General features: G+C 45.6%; 1 protein-coding gene across 1 annotated transcript in view; it reads left to right on the plus strand.

Annotated features, from left to right (window-relative positions):
• CCDC57 (coiled-coil domain containing 57) overlaps positions 1–24,755 on the plus strand; it is an 821,470-nt gene that overhangs the window by 470,319 nt on the left and 326,396 nt on the right. The gene's annotated exons all lie outside the window — the stretch shown is intronic.

The raw sequence follows: 24,755 nt of genomic DNA on the forward strand, positions 1-24,755 counted from the left end.
ATAAGTCAGTGCACATACATGTAACAGGACAAAGCACTCATCTAGGCACAGCACCTAAACGTCTACGGCGAGGTACCTCGTGTGGTACAGAACTAGCCGTACAACCGGGGCATGGCAAAGATGAGTAGCTTCCCTCTGCTCCATGGAAACCAGAGGTGTATCATTAACATCTTGTACAACCATTTTGGCACCATTCCACACCTCCTCCTCCCCCACCCCATGCGCACACACGCCGACCTATTCCATCCCACCAAAATCACCTGCCAACATTACAATATTCTGAAATTATTACTTTTTCGCTATTCGTGACTGTTCACTTTAAGCCCTGAGCCCCACCCCTCGTTTTGCATGCAACGGCGCCACAATACTCTTTCAAAAAACTACTTTGTTTTCATTATTAGGCGGACTCCCCTTCCTAACAGCATCAGGCACTCACAAGACTCTTGCAAGTCTCATGCCAGTGTATATTGCCGCACTATGCACGGCAGTGCCAGCCCCCGTCAGTCTAAGCAGGTTGCACAGCCCATATACAATAGACAGCAGAAATCCAATCACTGCAAGTGCAAAGCTTCACTAATATGCAAAATCCTTAAGTGGAGTGAGACAGATACCTTGTGCTACACAAGTCTTCGAAATGCCCGAGCCAAAAACCGTTTAATCCAATTAGGAAGCCACCTAAAATCATGTCCTCCTCTCTGCATTATGAGAATCTGTCACTGCAAACGTAGCAGAAAACCAAGCTGCATTCACACACTTCATACTTTCTGGTTCACTATAATGAACCGGGCAGTAGATCAGATGCTGCCTCCACCTCACAGAAGTGATTTCGCGGACGCCTCTGTAAAAATTGTGGCATTTTTACAAAAGTGCTGATTTCGCTTGCACTTTTGTCAAAATCGCTACATTTTTACAAAAGTGCTGATTTCGCGGCAAATCGCTAAATCCTGGAGGGTCTGGGTATTTAGGTCCATCTGCTGTCCTCTTCCTCTCGTTAAAGCAACGCAGCGGCAGGGGCAGATCGAGCACATGCTGGGGCAGCGTGATGCAGTCCAGCTGAGTAGCCTTCCACTCTATTGTAGGAGTGCTGCTGCCTCAGCGGGTTGGGAGTGGTGCCACATCTACAAATAGCTGCCATTCTACCTTACTTTTTTTTTATACAACTCCTCTGTTGCCTTTACCTGGATAACCGTAGTTACAGGTAAGTAACTTGTTTTCTTTTCATCAGTCTAAGCCGCTGCATTAACACTATGGGCGCTTTGTAAAAATTGCGGCATTTTTACAAAAGTGCCGATTTTGCGGGCACTTCTGTAAAAATCGCGGCATTTTTATAAAAGTGCAGAATTCGCGGGCACTTTTGTAAAAATCACGGCATTTTTACATAAGTGCCGATTTTGTGGCAAACCGCAAAATCCTTGAGGGTCTCACTATGGTAACTTGTTTCACTCTAGACTGCAACAAGCCCATTTAACCCCTTCACAGCAGTTCTACATAAGGACAACTTCTGTTTCTTTGGGGCCATAAGAAATCTGACCAAATTCACTCTCATGAAAAATGATTAGGGAGAGAGAGAAGCAGATATTCATTCAGCTACCAAAATATCAATCTTATAATCAATGAGGAATGAATCACGTGCGTCAACAGTCCAGAGTCTCAAAGAAATTCTGTCTGAGACCCTCAGCCACATTTTCACAGTACGCGGTGTATGTCTTTTTCTCCACTCGGTGGTAAGGTGGAAAATGTCGTCATAGGGTCGTTATCACTTGAGGGCTCTGTTCTCCATGTGATAAACCATCCTCCACCAGGAGGGAGACTGTGTGGGTGATTGCAGTCGTGAAAAGTGGTTAAAAATATCTCCTTTCCTGTAAAGACCGTTTATTGATCAGGAGAGGGATATGATTAAAAAGAAATAGTGGTTCTTAAGCGGATTCGTTTCTAGTTCACAGCACCTTGTGGAAGGTTGACTTGTTTCTGCCACACAATGCTCATATGAGTCAGGTGGCCTTCATCAGGACCGTACTGTGAGTAGATGGTCTTACTTCCAGAGCACCTAAGAAGTAGTTAGGGTGAGTTGATTCACTTACCCTTCTTCGTCAGCGAGCTTAATAGTTCTTAGGTGACGTGATCACAGGTGCAGACTTTTACCTATGACTAGAACAAAAGAGAAAGAAAAACACAACAGAGAACATAAAGGAGTGATTTATACATTGTGTAGGTTTTCTAAAAATAGTCCCACAAATGACACTTTATTGTTTTGGATGTCAACTTGGAAGCATATTTTGCTTTCATTAATCAAAGAAAAATAGTAAAGAAAAGCAAACAGAACAATCTGATGTCTGTATAACCAGAGGCTAGGCCTTTGTGAGATCTCAGGGCCTTGTACATCTTCTATAGTTAGCTACTATATGTGTCAGATGTTGTGTGTATCGGTCATGTTTAGAAATAGAAGTTCATGCCACCATTGTCAGTAGCATCTGCTTAAGTATTTTGGAATTAGTGGAAGGTGCGATTTCATTCACATGATTTCCAAACTGCGTAGGCAAAAAAAGAAAATATGACATGAGTTCAAAATTGCTGTGTGCCAACACAGGGTTAAGAGACTTTTTAGTTCAGGCGACTGGGTCGTGTCAGTCTGTTTTACATAACTTGGTGCGTAAGTGGTAACTTTCTGGTTTTAGTTACATAACCGATACATCAGTGATTCATAAATAATTGCCTGTCATGGTTCTTTCGACCTGGCAGAGTTTATTAGAGGCAGGTAAGGTGGTTCTATGATAGTTGTGTGTTCCCAGTTGATTTCACCATTGAGTCTGTGTACCATTTGATGAAGCATTTTTCTAAAGTAACTGATGTATCATCTTTTTTTGGAGCGAGGGTGCCCTCTTGTGGTGAATTATTATTAGGGTCTGACTAGTAACACTTGGAAAGATAAATGCGTGTTTTCCTTTAAAATGAAGCTGTGGTTCTCCATGAGACTGACGGTCAAACGAAAGAGAATATCAACAAAAATAAAAAGTAGAAAGTAAACACGACTCTACTAACCCGACGTTTGTCGGAAAAGGTTGGATCGCTGGGTCACTATTTTAAAGAGCAAGCGCTAGGGGCATTCATTTACCTCTATAGTTAGCCTGCCGTCTCTGCTAGGGCTTCCCGCCTGATCCCGGATGTCAACAGAAGGACTGGAAGGTGCGATTAAATACCTTAGCGGTGACCTTAATTAAATTCAATGAAGCCGAACGGTGGAACGTGATGAATGCCACCTTTGTTATCGGTCCTCCTTTGGGCTGTAAGGGTGATAGACGAAAAACTGCGGACCGCGGGCCAGATGTAGATCGCAAACGCTGAAATTTGCAGAATTTCACCGTTTGCGATCGCAATTTAGCTTTGTGCAATATAGGTAAGCAAAAACCTACTCGCAAAATAAGGAATTGCTAAAATTGTGATTCCCCTATTTTGCGCATGCATTTAGAGAATCGCAATTTGCGATATTGCTTTAAGGAATCACAAATTACCACCAACTTCAAGTTGGTGGTAATTTGCGATATCCTATCAAAAAGCACTATTTTGGTTTTTTTCAAAGTGCCATGTGGCACATATACATTTATGTGAGCCACATGTGCACACATGCACATTTTAAGGGTGCAACAGGATGTCCTTTTGGAACCATTGCACCTTTGGAAGTGTGTGCGCAATTTGCGAGTACCTATTGGGTACTCGCAATTTGCGCACGCAATTCCCATTCATTCCTATTGGCCTCTTGGCCCATAGAAATGAATGGGAAGTCATTCCTTAATTGCGACTCACAATTTGCGACTCGCAATTAAGGAATGCGTAGGAATCGCAAAAAATCCTCAGATTCCTACATACATTGCATTTTGCGAGTCTATAATAGCGAATCGGTAAAATTTGCTATTATAAACCCGCAAAAAGTAATGTTGATACATCTAGCTCCATTTGTCCTACGGTTGATGTTGTTAATGAAAAGGAACCAGATTTCGTAAATTTTCACTCATCGTTTCAAATTTGTTATGAATCCATTTGTCACACACCGACATAGTAAAGTTACTTGTGGAAGGAACTAGGTTTTATAAGCAATGACGCATTGTATTCATTTTCCATTTGTCACACACTGGTATAGTGACCAATGTAAGCGTGTCTAAAGTTCAAGGGAATTTTGTTTTAGATTCCTGAAGCTAAAATAGGGGGATGTTAGTAAACGTACATTTATTACAGCTAAAAGGTGACTTGAGAATGTGATCAAGTAGCAGACTTTGCATCCACTAATTGTATCTAGAGCGAGAGTGCTACTGGAAAGAGATATTAATAGATGTGGATTTCATTGCATGTGTTGTGCTGTTATTTGAGGATGATGTGGAAATGTCATATGCCATCCTTCGTATCCACTCTCTATATCTAGAATAGAGGTGCATTTTCTCGTTTTCTGTATTACGCAGCTTTATTTTTCGAGGTGTAATAGCCTTATTTATGGTTCAGTGATTGGTTGGTTCCAGAGGGTTAAACCCTTGCCTATTTGTATCAAGTTCGAGTAAAAAATGCATTATTTCTAAACAAGTACTAATACTCAACAAGCACTTGCAATGCCATCGGTCTCGCCTTTGGGACCTATAAGTATTTAGCCATGCAGCACATTATCGCACAGCATTGCAACATAGCCTCGTTATGGACTGCGTGGCAGTGATCATGGGTCTGGCAGTAGTTTTGGCTACAGACAAGTGAACGTGTTTTTTGAGCTCTCTGGAGTGGGTTGAACACAAATGCATTAAATTATTGATACATTTTAATTCAATTTGTAAAAAGGTGGAGCCTACAAAAATGTCTGTGTAAGATTGTGAAAATTAAAATGCATGGCTTTGTTAATATTTGCCGTTATCACCAGCTTTTGAGGCTTGTGATGTGGAGGGAACTCTGTTCTCACACTTGCAACTGTTTATTCATAGTTTAAACTATCAGTAGTAAACTAACTACTAGTAATCCAAAAGAATGAAAACCTAGAACCACATCTGACACTTGTCAAGAACGTTGCATTTTACCAACAGTTGCTTCTCAACTCTGGAAAGTGACCAACTTAAGGTAGAAAAGCAGCCAATCGGTGGCCGGCAACAGCAGTGTACACACGAGTACCAGTGTGCTGAGCATGCATTACCGCAGCGTGCACTTGAAGTTCAAAAGCAAACCTGTGGCGCGTGCTCCAAAGGTTGCTTTGTTGTTGTCGAGGCAGCGCACCACAGTGCACATCGACACACAAAACCTCCAGGACTTTTTAAGGCCTCAGTAGGACCAATGGACTAGGTACAGGTCCAATTAGTTGCAAATATCAGCACTGGGGTCAGTGTTTGTGTCTTCCAGTTGAGGACTATTGCAGGTAGGAGGTCTGAAATGTGTCCTCAGGGGCCTTTACCCACCAAGTAGATTCAGATCAGGTGCTGAGAAGGAACCATCAGTACCAGATGTGACAGTGAAGCTGGCGCGGATCTGTAGGTTCTGTGAATGGTAGATGGTACCCTGGGAGCTAAACTAAGGGGACTGGAAGTGAAGAGAGAGGACTAAAGTCAAAACTCTGCCTGCAGTTTCACACTGAGTGAAAACAGGAAGAAATTTCAGTTGAGGACTGAGGGAAGTAAACCCTGTTTATCTCCAAAGAAAGCTGGGATTGCTGTTACAAACTTAGTTCCAACTACTCCTGAACAAATTGATCAGATATTCAGGGCTTTAAGTGAGCCAGCACCTAGTGGTGCACAACACCGGCAGTTCTTAAAAGCAGGTGCCCCCGAAACGGGTCCCTAACGGGCTCTCAATTTATACCTTCAGGGTGGAAAGAAGAAAAAAAAGCTTAACTCTGCGATTGTGCCATCCGTCACTGCTTTTGATGTAGCTTCAAAGAGATACATTTTTCAGTATTATATAGCGCAAACTTGAGCACCAGTTACATAACACAAGCACATATTCATGTTTTGAATCACAGGATGTTGAACCAACGTGAGGCTTGAACCTCCTTTCTCAGCTTGAAAGTGGGCAGCTCTAGCCTTACGCCACAACCTCGCCCACAAAAATGGAAGCATTTTCAATATTATATACAACGAAGTAATAATTGTTGCTTATTTATATGGTGCAATTTCCAACCATTGATAAAGCTAATAGTCCTGGCTTATTGTAGGTTTAATGTTACTCGTTGTGTTAAATAGCTTGATAAATTGAAAGAAACCTCAAAATATCACGCCTCTATGAGAGACCCCCCCACAGTTTATTCATCCCATTTAAAGCCTTGCAGATAATTCTGATTCCACTTATTGCTCTGAGATCGACATCCACTTGAGAATCTAGAAGCATGAAATCTGAAAGGATGGGCGATGACATTGGTTGACAAAAGGAGGGGCAGAGTCTGGACAGCACGTACCTTTATAACACGTACCAATGTTTCATAAAATAGGGTTTCCAATGAAGGGGTGAATGCTAGGAAAATGTGATTTTTAAACCTCTTGGGTATATGAGGGCGAAAGGTTCACAAATGGGGTATGAGATCCTGAATTGAAAAACTTTTGTAGCAGACTAGTGCATGGAACCCTTCCTATATATGGATAGGGACAAGAGGTTAAACAGGGGCATTTTCAGAGAAGCCATAAAACCATTTAGTCAAATGTGCATTTTGGTATAATAAACTGTATCCCACCGATAAAGATCACAGAGAACTAATGTGGCATGGATCTTCCCACCTCGAGAAACAGATGAGGTGAGGTCTATAAAGTGCTTGAACCCCAGACAGTCATTCCTGTGTTCAAGAAGCGAGTAATGCCTTGGCTGAGCCTCTACATGAAGTTTCCTGCACTGTGTCGCCAATGATACCAGGTTGGTTGCACCCTGAAGCTCACTAATAATATCCACATTTGTAAAGCGCACAATCACCCGTTAGGGTCTCTAGGCGCTGGCGGCCGTCGGGAAGATTAAGCAAGCTATTGCCCAGAGTCACATGGTGCTGGGCTAATCTGCCGCCGGTGCCAGGGATCGAACCGTGATCCCCAGATTCCGGAGTCAGTCGCCCTGGCCGCGGCGCCACACCTCTTCCTCTTCCTCACTGTGAACCTTACACTGGCTCAAGGCCTCGGCAATGGTCTAACTTGCAATGTGCTGAAGCACTATGCAGCCAAGATTGATTGTCCTCGTTTTGGAATGATGAAGATAACCGTGTAGCTTGCAGGATCTTATACCCGGGACCATAAATGAGCAGAATGCATATCGAGTACCAATACATTTTGAACATCGATTTAGGCTCGTATGTGTGGATCAGAGGCTAACCACCTCATTTTTACAGACTCATCACACAGGGCAATGAAGGTACACTGACCCTCCCTCCCTGATCAAATACACCAAGAAGGAAGTGGCTGACCTTTTCAAAAGAACACTTGTCTATCACGGCTTAGCAGCACATGGGGCCATCAGCGTACAGACAATACAGCTTTTAGGTAGTCAAAAGTCACAGTTTCACAACTTAAACAAACTGTGTGATATTGGGCAAACCTGCTCCTCACCACAACTGCCATTCCTCTCATCCACCAAAAACACAGCAAGTAAGCTTTGAAACGGGCTAAACCACACCGATACCAATCGGGGCAATCCCCACAGCAAACGAGGGTCCTGCCATAAGGCACCCATAGCAGCCCCGCAAGGCACAGAAGCCACTCAGAAGCAGCACCTGAAACTCGCTCGCCTGCACCCCGAGAATTCCGGGACACGATCCAGTGAGAGCATTAGCCGCCCTAGAGTAAACAGCCGACCAAACCAAAACCACTGGGTGCAGGGATAGCCCTCTGGATCTGCCCGAAGAAAAGCGAAAATATACCAACAAAAACACGCTCTTCCAAACCACAAGAAATGTTTCCTGTGGAAACAACAGTGTAAAATCCACCCCCACGAATGCACACCTCCCTGCTCCTTAATGATGCAAGGAAGTGCACAAGTCCCGCTTGCCGCTCAGCCTCACTAAAGGAGAAGAGGCAGACCAAGCAACCAATGAAAAGCGATGGGCGTGTGTTGGGCATGTTCAATCGCCACAGAGGGACAACAGCAAGCCTCGCAGAGCAGTGCATGCGCGCTGACTCTAGGCTCGACCTAAAAAGAAATTTGTATGTCTCATGTTTTTGTGAACGCCTCTCAGAGGGTGGCAATATGTATTGAAATGCCAGAACTTAACACTAGAGGGCGAGGTGTGGTGGATATCTTCATTTGTGTTTAATAGTGTAGTGCCTTGAATTTGCAAGAGAACTGACTTAGGGATGCTCATATTTCCAGAGATTAAATGGATGAGTTTTCAGAGATTGAAGGAGAGCCAGGCTATATTGTTGTTGTGGCCTTGGTAATAGGTTCTGAGGCAGTACACCCAACGTTGCTCCTTTTCGAATAGTCTGTATTATGCATTGCTGCTCACAGTGTCCAGGGTTCCTAGGATCACCCAGTTAAGCGCGTTAACAGAGTGTTTCGGAGATACGAAATGGTTGCTCATCTTGGTAGTTGCTTTCGCACATCTGATATTGCTTCTTTGTTTCCTGATGCGTAATTTTACCTTGCAGCCAGTCATGCCGATGTATTTAAAATTACAGGGACATGTAATCATGTAGATTACATGCGTAGTGTTACAGTTCGTGTGCCGTTTGAGGATCCATTCAACGTTGTTGGACAATTTTAGAACTTTAGTTGCTTTTATGACGTGGCAGACGGTACTGGAGCCGCAGGGGTAATGTCTTGTCACTGGTGTTAGACCCCAAGTTGGTAACACTATGTTATTTTCTGTACATGTTGGTGCAGGTCTTGTATGTAAAAGGAAGTCTTGGATGTTTTTGTTTCTCATATTGGCAAATCTGGGGTTTGTCTAATTGATTGTTCAGGAAGTTAAAATATGCCAATGTTATATAGCTTGACAGTGTTAAAGGCTGTACTGTATGTAGTGACGCATGTAAGAGTGTCATTTTCTTGGGCTCTTTCTGTTGTTTCTAAGAGTGTATCTCAGTTCTGATTCCTTGCCTTTTTCTGCCATTTATGTATGATCTTTTTTGGATAGTCTCTTTCTCTTAGTTTGTTGGTTAGGTACGAAAAACTGGCTATAGGGTAGATTCTCCGTCAACGGTCTGGGATGGAAGCTGTTGAAAGAGAGAAGACTGTTTTCTGCAGTTGGTTTGTAGTACGTCTTTGTTTTAAAACTGTTGTTCTCTGCAAAGATGGTAACATCCCAAAAATCCAGCGTGTTTATGAGCCTTATATGTAAATTTCAGGAACTCATCGTGGGAGTTAAGCCACTCGTGGAATTCTGAAAGGGCATCTTGAGTCCCTTGCCAGACTACCAAAATGTCATCTATATACCTCTTCCAGAAAAGGATCCTTTCTCTTCAGGGGTTGTCTCTCTGAGAATACATTTGTCCTCAAAAGTACTGACATAGAGTCCTGCCAGACTAAGGACAAATGTACTGCCCATCGATGTCCAGTGAGTTTGAAGGCAGAGTACAACTTGATCTAAAAAAAAAATAATCTGTCAGGGCTAGGTGACAGCATTTCAAGATGAAATGTCAGAGAGTATTGTGTGCTCATCCATGTTTTAAGAGAAAGTCTTCAATTGCTTGTAGGGTGGCTTCTTGTGAGAGACAGATGTACAAGCTTTCCACATCTAGCCTAACTGAAATGTTGGTGCCCTGTTCGTAGGTAATGTCTTTCAATTGATTCAGGAGATCACTGGTGTCTTTGAGATATGGTGGCTTTTTTTTAATAGATGCCTTAAGTAGTAATCCACAGATTGAGATAAGGGTTCTAGTATAGAGCTGTTAGAACCGGGGTCTCTAGTTGGCAGGGGTATGCACCCTAGTCCAAGTAGGGACCACCGCTTCCGACCTGGCGCTTGGCGCAGAGCAGCAAAGGCGTAACTTCAGAGGCAATGTGTAAAGTATTTGTGCAACACACAACGACGATGACACAGTAAAAACACTCACAAAAGGAACACCACACCAGTTTTGTATAAGAATAAGAATTTCTTTATCTAAAAAGTATGCGAGAACCAAAAGCAGGTAAATCCAGCTCCAGGCAAGATCAATAATAAAAAGGATTCCAGTTTCCAAGCAAGATCAATAATCAATAAGAATGAATCCAGTTCCCAGGCTTGATCAATAACAAAAAAAGGATTCCAGTTTCCAAGCAAGATCAATAATCAATAAGAATGAATCCAGTTCCCAGGCCTGATCAAATCACCAAAAGCTCATGTGTGCCAAGGGCTCCTGCTGGTAATGTCTTTCTCACAGTGTCCTTGAATGGCAAAAGTTCACTTGAGGTAGGTTCTTATGGTCAAAATTCACTGGGGGAAGGTTCTTAGGCCAAAGTTCCCTTGTAGCGTAATAAGTGTGCCTCTCATAGAAATGATTCTCCCAGCGTAGGAAGTGCGGCTGCCCAGGCTCTGCTGGTAATGCTAAAAAATGCCCAAGTGCCAATTACCAAGTAATTATGCCCCCGTAGGCCGGTCAGTGAAGGACGGTTCCCAGCCAAGCACAAAGCTCACACTCCAGGTACCCGGCCAACCCGCACCCCGCCCCCTCGCAGCAGCCTGGTTGCACTGAGGCGTTACCTGGGGTGGTGGTTGCAAGCGCGGGTTCGAGGCTCATCTCCCCCTGGGGCCTTGGGCTCAGCAGGCGCTGCACGGGTGGGGGTCACAGCCACACAGCGCTCCTTTAGCACAGCGCTTAACAGTGCCTCCAAGTCCTGGGCAACAACGGAGCCTCCTGCCACACAGCGCTTCGCTTCTCAGCGCTACACAGCGCGCTCCGGTCCAAGTGGCGGTGACCTCAGGGCCAGTTTCAGTCGGCTTGCGCCAGAAGCAGAGGCAATCACAGTGCCCTCGGGAGGATCACGGGGCAAGCAGTGCTGAGGGCAGGCACAGCGTTGCAGGGCAAATCATGAGAGTGTTGTTGCTGTTCCAAAGGGCAGTCTTTAAAACGCTGTGGTCCAAGGACAGGTAGTTTCCTTTACCTTAAAAAGGGTGCAGTCCCAAAAAGGCAATCTTTAAAAGGTTGAAGATTCTTTAAAATGTGGTTCAAAGAAAAGTAGTTCCTTTGGGATGTTGTGGAGACACTCTGGTGGTGATGTTGCAGTCTCCCATGCAGGGCAGGATCAGCAGACAGTAGGGCAGCTCAGCAGGTTGTGGGGCAGCAGTTCCTTGGAGCAGTCAGCCTCCTTCCCAGTGGCAATCCTCTTGCGCAGCAGTCCTCACTCCAGCAGGGATTCTTCCAGGTCCAGCAGTGTAACAAAAAAGTGAGGCCAGGACCCTCCCTTATATATCTTTCAGTCTAAAGGCTAGAAAGTGGTAGAAGTCTCTGGAAGGGTCTGGGGGCAGGGGCTTCTGGAAGAGTCCAGGGAGTTCTGGTATATTCCCTGCCTTCCCATACCTAGCTGTCACAGTGATGAGAGACAGGCCGTTAAGGCTACAGTGGGCAGCCCATCACAGCTCATCCCAGGGAAGAAGGTGTGAATCACCGCTCCCACCTCCCAACCCAGGCAGGCTATCAGTATGCAGAGGGGAGGGGGAGTCTGCAGCCTAATCTAAGTGTAGGCAGGAAAAGGTCCCCTTTATAAAAGTGGGATCCCTAGCGTAGTAATGCCCAAACCCTATATATCATTGGAAAGGGTTCCCCGCCCCGAGTCCAACAAGACCAAACATGATAGACTTATTAGGTCCCTGTCAGAAGTTAGTCCATAAGGGGAGGTTCCCAATGTTAGCCTATGGAGGATTAAACCTTACTGCGGTAGCAGTGGCTTGTGGCAGAGATGCCAGCCTCACAAGGTTTTAGGGGAGAGCACCTGCACCTCAGCACTGTTTAGCAGTGGTGAGGCGCCCAGAGTCCTAAGTCCAACAAAATATAGGATAAAAATGGGAGGCAAAAAGGGCAAAAATGTAGGGGAGACCACCCTAAGGCTGACAGGTCTAACAAGAGCCCATCCCCGAAACTTTGGGGGCAACCTGGTGGTGGTAGTCTGTTCTTGTGCATTTTCGGCAATGAGTAGAAGGAATGTATTTTAGGATTTCTTGCCCACAAGTATTCAGCTTCTTTTTTTTAGAGATCCAGAAGTTTGTCTCTGCTTCTTCCACCATTATGTTAATGGTGTGTTCTAATCTTGGTGTGGGGTCAGATATTACAACTCTGTAATATCTGTCATCTGTCAATAGGTTGGTGCATTGTGTCCGGTAGGCTTCTTATCGAAGTAGCACTATTCCTCTGCTTTTTTCAGCTGGTTTTATTACCAGACCTTCCATCCTCTTGAGTTAGTCTAGTGCTGTCTGTTATTTTTTGTTCATGTTAAAGAAAGTTTTTTTGTTTCTTTTTTATTCGCAACTTCATTAAACATAGCTTGTTAAAAGGTGAGGACTTCAATTGGTATGGACGCGTTTGGTGGACACAAGGTGGATTTGCATCTGAGGTCTGTATCTCCTTTTGATGGTTGCTTCTGTAGATTTGTATGGTATGATTGAACACTAGGGAGTTGCTGTGCTCAGTTCTGGCTTCTCTTTCAACATACTTCTGGTTTGGACTCCTTGTTCCTTTTTGGCCCATCTTACTCCTTTCTTCTTCCTGCGGGGTTGGTTTTGGCCTCTCCCTAAAAAAAGGGGCCCGAATGAGGGGAGAGTAGAATGGGGTCCTTGCATGTATGGATTCATTCATTCATGCAGTGAATTGTGGTGCGAAAGGTTGGTAGATGGGTGAGGTATTTTCCCAAAGGAATGGCACTCTCCAACTGGTTCACCATTCACGCGCTCTTGTCCTTCCCCGGCCTCTGCCATGTTGTTGACATTAGTTGTCTTCTTTGCTGCTCCAATCTGCTGTGCCCATTGAGCTGGCTCCCAATGATTAGCTATTGCTGCGTATATCGTTTTTCTTGTGAGAAAACATTTTAGGTTCTTCCCTGGTTTTTGTTTTTTGCGCTGAGTGATGACGTTTTTTATGTCGATCCTTTCTTTGTTAATCTCTTCTAGTCTTTTTTTAAAGACAGATATGTGAATTGTAGTTTTTAATTTGGCTTCGCTCACCTGGAGCTTCTGAAAGCATTGTTGTGGTCTTTATGATTAGAACTAACCAGATTCTGGAACATTTCCAAGAGATTGCAGTCTAGTCTTTTCTGAACATTATGTCTTGTAAAAAGATCCTGGGGGCATTGTTGACCGAGAGACCTCTCGGTGCAGCAATCTCTCGGAGGTATTTGGTCTTGTTCAGTACTCCATGAATGACTGTTTTTAATTGTTCTTTTTTGGTATTGGAATGGGATTCCCATTCATTAGTTTGGGCTAGTGTCTGTGTTAGTTCTGTGTCCAGTAGAATGGATGGACCCGAGAGGATGGAATTTATCTCACTGTCTATATAGCTTAGGCCTTGGTTTTCAGCCGTTGGTAATGGATCTGTTGTTTAAAGTTTGAAGATGTACGTGCTCTGGTTTAAGATGTATCTGAACTTAGGTCTGTTGGTCACTTCTTGTCTAAGATTGGTGAGAGAAAAATGAGAAAATCTAAAGTTTTGGTATCCCTGGCGGGTTCATTTTATCCCCCTGGATGAATGTGTTATTTGTGCAACACATTTGTTTTGTTTCTTTGGCTCCCACATCTGGGCATTGCCAATATGCTCATGAAAACTATTGGGGCGAGAAAAACAAAGATGCATTCAGCTTCCAAAATATCAATCGTATAATCAATGACACAAGTGATTCCTTCCTCAACAGTCTAGAGTCTCAAAGAAATTGTATCAGAGACCCTCAACCACACTTTCACAGTACGTGGTATATGTCTTTTCTCCGCTCATGTGATAAAGTGGAAAGTGGTGGAGGAGGCACCTTAGCATTAGGTGTCAAAAAGATGGTAGAAAGGAGGCTGGGAGGAGGGCTTCAACATGGGCACAGAAGATGTTCTGCCTCTCAAGGCAATAGGTCTCAATAGTGAAGGAGGCAAAGTGGCACTGGGGCCCAGGAGTGTGAAGGGCCCACTGAATCACAATTATGACTGTCTTACATTACAGTAAGACATAGGGAGAGCATTAGGGCAACATGTGGGAGCTCATTTCTAGGTCTTGCTGGCGTGGGTTGCGCCCATGCGCAGTCTCGCTGGCGAGATTTCATGTTTTTGATCTTTCAATAACGGTCTTTAAGCCTCGCCCCTCTTTCCCATTGGCCGGCGTCACCGTTTATGCTAAACGGTGGCCAGCCATTGGGAACGAGCATTCTGTGACGTAGACTTTTCTCTTTTTGAGACGGCCCACTTTGACGGGCTTGTCTGCCATCCTTCTGGCGTAAAAGGTTTCTTATCTTTATGGGGCCAAACACATGGCCCCATAAAGATAAGAAACCTTTTATGCCAGAAGGAAAGCAGGTGAGCCCGTCCAAGTGGGCCGTCTCAAAAAGAGAAAAGTCTGTCATAACCGCGGCTGCCTGGCGAGCCTCTTGCAGATGCCTGTGTCTTCCCCACAGCATTCCCTGCAGTCATGCACTATAATGCTTCTTGCAGATGCCTTGGTGTGGCTCGGCTAGGCCCCTTCTATTTATAGCACCACTTTCCAAACTGTTCCGACTGCTGCTTCACTTCTGTTGCACCGAGAGACCTTCGATGGCCCCCGTCTCCTCTCATAAGGCGGTGGGTGCTCCGGGGTCCTGTGTATGACGCTCTTCCGGTGGGACTGCGAAGTGCAGCCTCCGCGTCTGGATCGGGGATGGAGAACCGCCGATTCCTCGCCGTCTCAGCTGCCACTTGATTCCCCCGTGATGCGGTGCCTCGGCGGCTGTCTGTGTGGTGTTAACGCCAACAAAAGTCTTCGGAGAACTTCAGAAACCATGGAGAACAGCTGTTGTTGCCATTGTTTATACAGGATCTTCGGACGCAGAGACCCAAGTGGAGAGAAGACGCCACTGCCGCCTGTCACTCGGCTCTTGGCCTTCTGACCTGGGACAGGCAGGCCTGTAACACATCACCGTCCATGCTCGCCCTGAGTAAGGCCTCCTGCTGCCCCGAGCCCACAGATGAGAACGGGGAGCATGCAGAGACGAAGGCCGGCCCCAGTGGCACCCTTGTATCGGCCCTCAAGGGCTGGGCGGCTGACCTTGAGGCAAGGTGTCTGGTGGAAATAGTATTCTGGCCCCAATCCCCCGTACACAGAGCCCGTGAAACTTGATGACCATGGCTTGGCCTTCCAGACATTCAGACCGGAAGAACCCATGACAGCAGATGGCCAAGCTGCTGCCGGCTGTGGCGCTCCCCCACTTAATGAAGAGTACAATCACGGGACGCTGCCAGGGGACATTGGTGCCACTGTACAGACTGCGCGTGAGAGCCCTCTAGTCTCCGGTGGTGGGGGCAGCATGAATCTGTCAACTCGCTCATACTTGGAGCACCTGAAGGACAGACAGACGCCATCAGCAAGACACAGACCGCTGCAGGAAGCAGGACTGGCGGGCCTGGCAGTCCAGGGGCAGTGTGCCAGGAGAGAGCGGTGGGCTCCAGGAGATCCTTGCCTGGAGTAGATGGCTTGGCATTGAGCACGTCTGGACTGGGCAGGCAGCTATCGAGGAGGGCTAGGATAAGGGAGGCACTTCATCTTGCCCAGGTCTCCTAGTATTTAGCTTTGGCTTTTACTCATTTACACTGCGGGTGCTGTCCCCTCAGCGCTTTTGTGTTGGCTGTATGGATGCAGCATTATAGGCCAGCCCTGTTCGTGATCTAAGAACAACAAGGAATCCTGTTACATTGATTGAGCAGCATGCCGCTTCGGTGATTGAGTATAGCCTTTTTACCATATATTTTAAATAGCACGTGTTCTTTTCATTGGGTTTGGCGCCAACAAACAGCAGCATGCACTTCAGAGCAGCTTTCTGGCGGTGAACGGCTCGGCAGCTGAGAGGTACTTCCCATGACGAAATGTATTGCTTGCAACCCACTCACTACTGTAAATCTCAACTATTATTGACCGATAGTAATGCCAGGTAGCCCAACATAGTGACACTGTTAAAAGTCCAGTCTACTTTGTTGCACAACTATAAAACGGTCTTATTCCCTTGAAAACAAAAAAAACCCAGTTCACATGAAGTGAGATGGCCACAGTAGTAAACGCCGATTGTACGTTCGTGGAAGGCATTAAAAAGCGAGAAAGATGGTGTCTGCAAACTGCTGTGTGCCGCTGAGTTTGCCAGGTCTGTTCATATACGCTTAGTCCATTGTTCCATTATTGGGTTTTCATTTAACAAATCATTGATTTGTAGGAGTTGTGCACTTTGCTTAATTTATTAATAATAATCTTTATTCGTCATATAAGAATATGACCATAAAATAAGCATCTTAGCATATACATACATCAGGCAAAAGCAGTTTTCATTAAAAAAGTAGCCGCATACACATTAAAACTAACTTTGTATAATGTCATGGTCCCCCACTGTCATTATTTCATAGTGCATTCAACAAGTTTCGCTTTAAGATTAAGAAAAATATAAACAATGAAACTTTGGTCTAGTTTCATTTGGTCTAATTTGACTGATAAACGTATAGCAGTGGTTTAAAAGGAAGATTAAGGAAATGGATACAGGTTGTACAGCGTGCAAGGAGTGTCTGGCAACAATCAATGTGATGTGTTAGACCTAGGGAGATTGACATGTTCGTGGTTACAGCAGAGAGGCCAAGGAAGGAATGGGCATGCAAATATGCATTGTATTGTTTCCTACAGGGAATTATTCCAAGGAGGGAAAGGATTAGATGGCCATTAGTATTCCAATATACACAGGGTGATTTCTGCTAGGAGGAGTCAGTCATTGAATGTGCATTGACACCCTACTACTTTTCCACCTCAGTTGTGCGGGTAAATACTAACTGGGCATGAAAGCCGGGTTCACACTAATATGAGGTAAGCATCCTTTCACACGGCCCATATTCATTCACATGTTCACTTCTGCAGAAGTAAAGCTCAACTCTGCCAGGGGGCTGCAGGAGTGCGAGAGCGCTCCTATAAATACAGAATGTGAGAGTAAATACAGAACGCCGATCACATGCAGCGTGCCCCACTGCTTCTTCATAAATGTACCTGTGCTGCGCCTAGACACGCGGGGCCGTATCACGACGGACCAAGCGCTTTCCTGCCTTGCGTAGTGTCTAAAGTTCAGACACATACTTGGGTATTTCTCCGGGCTAATGCTTGCCCTTTAGACAGAACAAGTCGCAAACATCGAGCCAGTCCCTGCTCACTGTTTCCGACTTGTTCTGTTTAAAGTTAATGCATTAACGCTGAGAAATTCGTGTTGTATGTTTGAACTTTAGCCTCCTCACACACAAAAAGCTGTTGAAATGGCCCCTGGTCTCAAGCCCCCCTTCCTTTTTCATCTCAAGCTACGCCGCCTCGTTACTATTTTACCTTGTGTCTTTATTGGGCGGGCTGCTTGGCATGAGTTTGTTTCAAGACACCATTATAAGTGTCTATTAACTTTTCATCTGAGACGGACCCCGCACTGTCTCGGTGTTAACCCTTGCTTACAGTTTAGGTTTCTGAAATGCTTAACTCACAATTTCTTCGACCTCGTCTGCTGGGGCGCTCTTGCATATCCTCACCCCTTCCAGTGTAAACATGTTCCAGCGTTATTCCGGAGGATCCTTTCTTCTCTGCCACCTGGTCCTACTAGCCCCCTGTGCCGTGCCAGTCGATCTCTGAACACCATAAATGCATACCCAGATGTTTGTGAAGTCCTCGGACCTGCCACCCACCTGTCACAATGCAAACTCCATTGTTCAAGCCTGTATTTTATGCTTCAGCTTCTTAAAGCCGCATTCATTGGCTTTGCCCAATGCCCCTTAAAGTCTGCCTTCGTACTATGTCCTACTACTTTTGTGCTTGACAAGCAGTACCCATAAATCTGCCAGTTGGGTACACTACCTCTTGGAGGATGAACTCCATCTTGACAGCAAGAAGTTCTGTGTTTATCGAGAGCTAAACATTTTCTACAGCAGCAAATCGAGAATTGCTAGTGGAGGTGGTGGCTTCGGGTGTGGGGAGAGGTGGTTTTAACCAGGCAAGCAAGTGGAGATGAATGGTTTGAGTTAGGTTGAGGAAGTGTTCAGACTTGCAATTGGCGGTGATGGTTTGAGTTAAGTAGAGGAAGTGTCCAGACCTGCAAGTGGAGGTGAATGGTTTGAGTTAAGTAGAGGAAGTGTCCAGACCTGCAAGTGGAGGTGAATGGTTTGAGTTAGGTAGAGGAGGTGTACAGACCTGGAAGTCGAGATGAATGGTTTGAGTTAGGTAGAGGAAGTGTCCAGACTTGTAATTGGAGGTGATGGTTTGAGCTAGGCAGAGGGGGTGCACAGACCTGCAAGTGGAGGTGAATGGTTTGAGTTAGGTAGAGGGTGTACAGACCTGCAAGTGGAGGTGAATGGTTTGAGTTAGGTAGAGGAGGTGCACAGACCTGTAAGTGGAGGTGAATGGTTTGAGTTAGGTAGAGGGTGTACAGACCTGCAAGTGGAGGTGAATGGTTTGAGTTAGGTAGAGGGTGTACAGACCGGCAAGTGGAGGTGAATGGTTTGAGTTAGGTAGAGGAGCTGTACAGACCTGCAAGTGGAGGTGAATGGTTTGAGTTAGGTAGAGGAGGTGCACAGACCTGTAAGTGGAGGTGATGGTTTGAGTTAGGCAGAGGAGGTGCACAGACCTGTAAGTGGAGGTGATGTTTTGAGTTAGGCAGAGGAGGTGCACAGACCTGCAAGTGGAGTTGATGGTTTGAGTTAGGTAGAGGAAGTGTCCAGACCTGCAAGTGGAGGTGATGGTTTGAGTTAGGCAGAGGAGGTGCACAGACCTGCACATGGAGGTGATGGTTTGAGGTAGGCAGAGGGGACGTACAGACCTGCAAGTGGAGGTGAATGGTTTGAGTTAGGTAGAGGAGGTTTACAGACCTGCAAGTGGAGGTGATGGTTTGAGTTAAGTAGAGGAAGTGTCCAGACTTGCAATTGGAGGTGAGGGTTTGAGTTAATTAGAGGAAGTGTCCAGACCTGCAAGTGGAGGTGAAGGTTTGAGCTAGGCAGAGGGGGTGTACAGACCTGCAAGTGAAGGTGATGGTTTGAGCTAGGCAGAGGGGGTGTACAGACCTGCAAGTGGAGGTGATGGTTTGAGCTAGGCAGAGGGGGTGTACAGACCTGCAAGTGGAGGTGATGGTTTGAGTTAGGCAGAGGAAGTGTCCAGACTTGCAATTGGAGGTGAGGGTTTGAGTTAATTAGAGGAAGTGTCCAGACCTGCAAGTGGAGGTGAAGGTTTGAGCTAGGCGGAGAGGGTGTACAGACCTGCAAGTGGAGGTGATGGTTTGAGCTAGGCAGAGGGGGTGTACAGACCTGCAAGTGGAGGTGATGGATTGAGCTAGGCAGAGGGGGTGCACAGACCGGCAAGTGGAGGTGATGTTTTGAATTGGGTAGAGGGTGTGCGCAACCTGCAAGTGGAGGTGATGGTTTGAGTTAGGCAGAGGAGGTGTACAGACCTGCAAGTGGAGGTGATGGTTTGAATTAGGTAGAGGGGGTGTACAGACCTGCAAGTGGAGGTGATGGTTTGAGCTAGGCAGAGGGGGTGTACAGACCTGCAAGTGGAGGTGATGTTTTGAATTAGGTAGAGGGGGTGCGCAGACCTGCAAGAGGCGGTGATGGTTTGAGTTATGATGGTTTGAGTTAGGCAGAGGAAGTGTCCAGACCTGCAAGTGGAGGTGAGGGTTTGAGCTAGGCAGAGGGGGTGTACAGACCTGTAAGTGGAGGTGATGTTTTGAATTAGGTAGAGGGGGTGCGCAGACCTGCAAGTGGAGGTGATGGTTTGAGTTAGGCAGAGGAGGTGTACAGACTTGCAAGTGGAGATGATGGTTTGAGTTAGGTAGAGGAAGTGTCCAGACCTGCAAGTGGAGGTGATGGTTTGAGTTAGACAGAGGAGGTGCACAGACCTGCAAGTGGAGGTGATGGTTTGAGCTAGGCAGAGGGGGTGTACAGACCTGCAAGTGGAGGTGATGGTTTGAGTTAGGCAGAGGGGGTGTACAGACCTGCAGGTGGAGGTGATGGTTTGAGTTAGGCAGAGGAGGTGCACATACCTGCAAGTGGAGGTAATGGTTTGAGTTAGGCTGAGGGTTTGTGCAGACTTGCAAGTGGAGGTGATGGTTTGAGTTAGGCAGAGGGGTTGTGCAGACTTGCAAGTGAAGGTGATGGTTTGAGCTAGGTTTATTTTTTTATTTATTTTGCGGGTTTATAACGCGCTAGGATCACCTCCCAAAGGAGTATCTCAGCGCCTTTGACAACCTTCCAGCGTGTACCAGTAAGTATATAAAATTTACACTAGTTTTGGAATAGAAAGGTTTTTAACTGTTTTCTGAACGGGAGATACTCCTTACAAAGTCTTAAAGAAAGTGGGAGGCTGTTCCACAGCGTTGGACCGGCAATTGAAAGGGCTCTACCACCCTGTCTAGCCTTCTTTGCTCTCGGGACCTGCAACAGAGCTTGTTCACTAGATCTCAAGGATCTCAAAGGTTTATAGGGGAAAAATCTGCTAGACAGATACACAGGGCCTTTCTTCTGGAGACACTTGTATATCATGCAACAAATCTTGTACTTCACCCTTTGTTTAATGGGAAGCCAATGCAGGGTGTTCAAGAGGGGTTTGGAGGGGGTGCGAGGGGGCTGATTTAAAACAAGGCGAGCCGCAGTATTCTGGATTACCTGCAATCTAGCAGTTACTCCCTCATTTACTGATAGGAGCAACCCATTGCAGTAATCCAAGCGACTCAACACTAAGGCCTGCACTAGCGTCCTCCTGGTTGAGTCGGGGAGCAAGGGAAAGACTTTCCTCAGCATTCCGATCACGTGGAAGCAGGACCCCACCACTTGATTGCCATATTGCTTCAGGGACAGCTCCTGGTCCAGACGCACACCGAGATTTTTAACCACCTGCTTGGGCTCTGGGACTGGGCCAAGATCTTGTGGCCACCAGTCGGGGGACCACAGGAGTTTGGCCTCACCGAACAGCATCACCTCCGTTTTTGCAACATTACATTGCAGGAAGTTAGATGCCATCCAATGGGCAACTGCCTTCATCCCCTGGGAGAAGGAGTTCCTGACCTCATCCGTGATGTGTTTAAAAGGAAAGAGGAGCTGGGTGTCATCCGCATATGACACGGGGATAAACCCATGGGATCTCATGATGTTCGCTAGGGGGGCCACATAGATATTAAAAAGAGTAGGGCTCAGACAAGAGCCCTGTGGTACCCCCTTCGAGATCCCCAACTCCTCTGACCGATAGGCACCCAAGGTGACTGTTTGGGTGCGATCTGTCAGAAAACTCTTCAACCACACTAGAGCCCCACCTTCCAGGCCGATGTTAACAAGCCTGGTGGTCATGATGTCATGTGACACGGTGTCAAACGCCGCAGACAGATCCAACAGAACCAGGATAACAGATTAACAGGTTGAAGGGATGTCCAAATTTGCAAATGAAGGTGATGGTTTGAAGTAGGTAGGGACGTGGAGTGGTGTCCAGACTTGCTAATGGAGGTGATGGCTTGTGATGTAGGGGAGACAGTTTTAGCTTTTATTTATTTATTTGAGATTTTGTAGCGCAAACTAGACCCAAGGGCATCTGAGCACTTTAGAACAATTACATAAAGATTGATTACAAGAGCTATAACCACAGGGTACGGGTTTACAAGAATTACATGTGCACTACTCTCTACTACTCACTCTCTACTACTCACTCCTTACTACTCACTCTCTACTACTCACTCTCTACTACTCACTCACTCTCTAATACTCACTCTCTTCTACTCTCTACTACTCACTCTATACTACTCCCTACTACTCACTCTCTACTACCCTCTACTACTATCTACTACTACTCTACTATTCACTCTACTACTCTCTACTATTCACTCTACTAGTCTCTACTACTCACTCCCTACTACTCTCTACTACTCACTCTCTACTACTCACTCTCTACTCTCTACTACACACTCTCTACTACTCTCTACCACTCACTCTCTAATACTCTCTACTACGCTCTACTATTCACTCTCTACTACTGACTCTCTACTACTCACTCGCTACTACTCACTCTCTACTACTCACTCTCTACTACTCACTCTCTGCTACTCTCTACTACTTACTCTCTACTACTCACTCTCTACTACTCACTACTATTCACTCTCTACTACTCACTACTATTCACTACTCTCTACTCTCTACTCACTCTCTACTACTCTCTATTACCCTCTACTACTCACTCACTCTCTGCTACTCACTCTCTACTACTCTTTACTACTCACTCTCTACTACTCTCTACTTCTCACTCTATACTATTCTCTACTAGTTACTCTTTACTACTCACTCTACTACTCTCTACTACTTACTCTCTACTACTCACTCTACGACTCTACTACTCACTCTACTACTACTCTACTATTTACTCTACTAGTCTCTACTATTAACTCTCTACTACTCACTCTCTACTCTCTACTACTCACTCTCTACCTCTCTACCTCTCTCTACCTCTTGTGCTACCTCTTGTGCTACCTCTCTCTCTACCTCTCTCTCTGCCTCTCTCTCTACCTCTACCTCTCTCTACCTCTCTCTACGTGCACACATATGCACATATATATATGTATGTATATATATATATGTGTGTGTGTATCTATGCATATGCATTTATATATGTGTATATATATATACATATCTCGAAGAAGGTTAAGCTGCGCCAGCAGCGGATGCCAGACACTCCCCAGCCTCTTGATAGAACGGGGCCTCCTACGCTGCATTCTGGGAGCTGTAGTCTATGTCCAGGCTGCAGCGCAGTTGCCATCACGTGACTTTGTCATGCGGACTACCGCCAATGGGATGGACACTGGACCAGTCAAAGGTGGGGTGGGAAGTACTTCCTTGTATTCAGCAGCATCTGACGAAGGCCGGCAGGCCGAAATGCATTATGCGGAGCTGATTTATTAAACGGATTTCCTGAAGTTTTCCCCCGAGAGGCCTCCGCCTGTTCTTTTTGAGTGGGATACTGTGGAGATTTTTCGCGCTGGCCAGCAGCGCGTAGGAGGCCCCGTTCTATCAAGAGGCTGGGGCGTGTCTGGCATCCGCTGCTGGCGCAGCTTAACCTTCTTCGAGATATCGAATAGACTCCAGCCCACCAGGGAATGCACGTCAAGTTGGGGCTTCTGCTTGTGCAGCTCGTTTTCATTGAGGAGACAGAGGCACTGTCTTTGCTGTCTCATGACCCAGCTGACACACGCACTATCTGGTTGGAACGTAAGAAAGGGGACCCGAGGGAGATCTGCCTATTTTAATCAAGGACTTCATCATTAAAACATCCCACGTCTTTGCCAGTAGGATTTGTCACCCACAGTGCCTATCCACCAGTCCATCCCAGCAACACTCACCCGGTATTACAGCATTCTGGGAGCTGTAGTCTATGTCCAGGCTGCAGCGCAGTTGCCATCACGTGACTTTGTCATGCGGACTACCGCCAATGGGATGGACACTGGACCAGTCAAAGGTGGGGTGGGAAGTACTTCCTTGTATTCAGCAGCATCTAACGAAGGCCGGCAGGCCGAAATGCATTATGCGGAGCTGATTTATTAAACGGATTTCCTGAAGTTTTCCCCCGAGAGGCCTCCGCCTGTTCTTTTTGAGTGGGATACTGTGGATATATATACATATATACATATATATAAACATATATATGCACATCTATATAAATACAAATATAAATGTATGCATACATATACATAAACGTATACATATGCATGTTATGTACATCAAAGTTTGAGAAACACTAATAAAAGCAAAGCTAAAAAGCCACCTAATTACAAACAGAATTGCTTTAACTTAAACGAGGGCGAGACCTATTGCATTTTCAATTCTTGTTTCTGAAAGGAACAGAAAACATGTTTCAAAATTGGAATGATGGCCAGACGTGGTGGTGAAGAGGTGAAAGAGGCAGAGGGAATAACCTGCTACTCAGGCTGCAATTATCATTAGTGCAAAAAGTGCAGTTGCATTGGGGACCTCAACTAATGGTAATATTGTTTTTTTTGCCTAGTTCAGTCGTTTATGAATTTGTTATTTTATATAGCTCACATTTAGTGTGGAGTATGAACAACTGAAAAGGTGCCCCTGATATTATCTCATAAGCCCCGCTCTACCACTCCTGCTCCCCCAAATCTTTCCATAAAGTTTTGGAGGGGGGGGGGGGTGTCCAACTTCAAAATATTTTGAGTAAGGGGGGTTAGAGTAAAAGGGTTTGAAGACTTCTGGTTTACAAACATACACACACATACCCTCACCCACACCCCCGCTGACCTCGTGCTGTGAAATTGTATGCTGTGTACAATGCTGTACAGTAATGATATGCAGCCTGAAAAGGGTCATATGACAGGTATAATAGTAAGCTTGGTAACCAGAGTGTGGCTTCCGATGTACTATTGGATCTGCCTTTTGAGTATCAAAACAGCGTAAAATTATGTTTGAACCTTATCAAATAACTCTGTCTATACTTATACACAATTTTGGTGAACCGGACCTTCTGTTCTTTACATTGTATTTAAACAGACCGAGTCCCTTGTACAAAGGTGGATGGAGCGTAAATTCCAATCCCTGCAAAAACTACTTTTTCTGCAATGGGAATTGTATAAACATCATACTCCTACAGGTGCCCCCTTATGAATTTCAACAAGTCAGTCTTAACAAAATGTAATGAGAA

This window comes from Lissotriton helveticus, chromosome 7 (genome assembly GCF_964261635.1).
Source record: "Lissotriton helveticus chromosome 7, aLisHel1.1, whole genome shotgun sequence".
NCBI classification, from domain to species: Eukaryota; Metazoa; Chordata; class Amphibia; order Caudata; family Salamandridae; genus Lissotriton; species Lissotriton helveticus.